Source organism: Phalaenopsis equestris, unplaced genomic scaffold (genome assembly GCF_001263595.1).
Source record: "Phalaenopsis equestris unplaced genomic scaffold, ASM126359v1 Scaffold206011, whole genome shotgun sequence".
Classification (NCBI taxonomy): Eukaryota; Viridiplantae; Streptophyta; class Magnoliopsida; order Asparagales; family Orchidaceae; genus Phalaenopsis; species Phalaenopsis equestris.
In genome coordinates this window covers 391,513-392,060 of record NW_018225455.1, presented here as the reverse complement: position 1 = coordinate 392,060, position 548 = coordinate 391,513, and positions in this window count along the sequence as shown.

Sequence of the window (548 nt, the reverse complement as noted above, 5' to 3'; positions counted from 1 at the left end):
AGTGAACATTGATGTCTCAATTATCCCTAAGAAAAGGGGTAATTATCATTTGTCATTCAATTTAAGAATTATGTGGGTGAAGACCCTTAAAGGGGCAAGTTAGTGTAATTTGAACACTTAGCCAAATTTTAATCCTAATTGGGCTTAGTGGTGTTTCAAGGATGTTCGATATGATTATGTTTATTTCTCTAATCCTTTTTTAGTCAATTTGTGATTTAGCCTAAGTCACCTCTAAGCCCTTATGGCCTAAGTGAGTGTCTTAATTAGTTTTGGAAAGGGTTAAGCTTTAAGTGGTCATGATTAATGATTTGAATTTTATCTAAAAATCAAAATAGGGGTATTAAATTGATTAGTTATTGACTTCCAAAGTCATACCCCTAAGTCCATGATCATTTAATTTTAATAAGCTTCCAAATTTTAATAATTTAGAAATTTATTGATCTTAATTAAGAAAGTGAGATTGGTTTCTACCAATTAACCCCTTTGTGTTTCAAACATCAATTAAATTGATTAAGATCAGAGGTTACCCATTTTCCCTCCTTGAATTA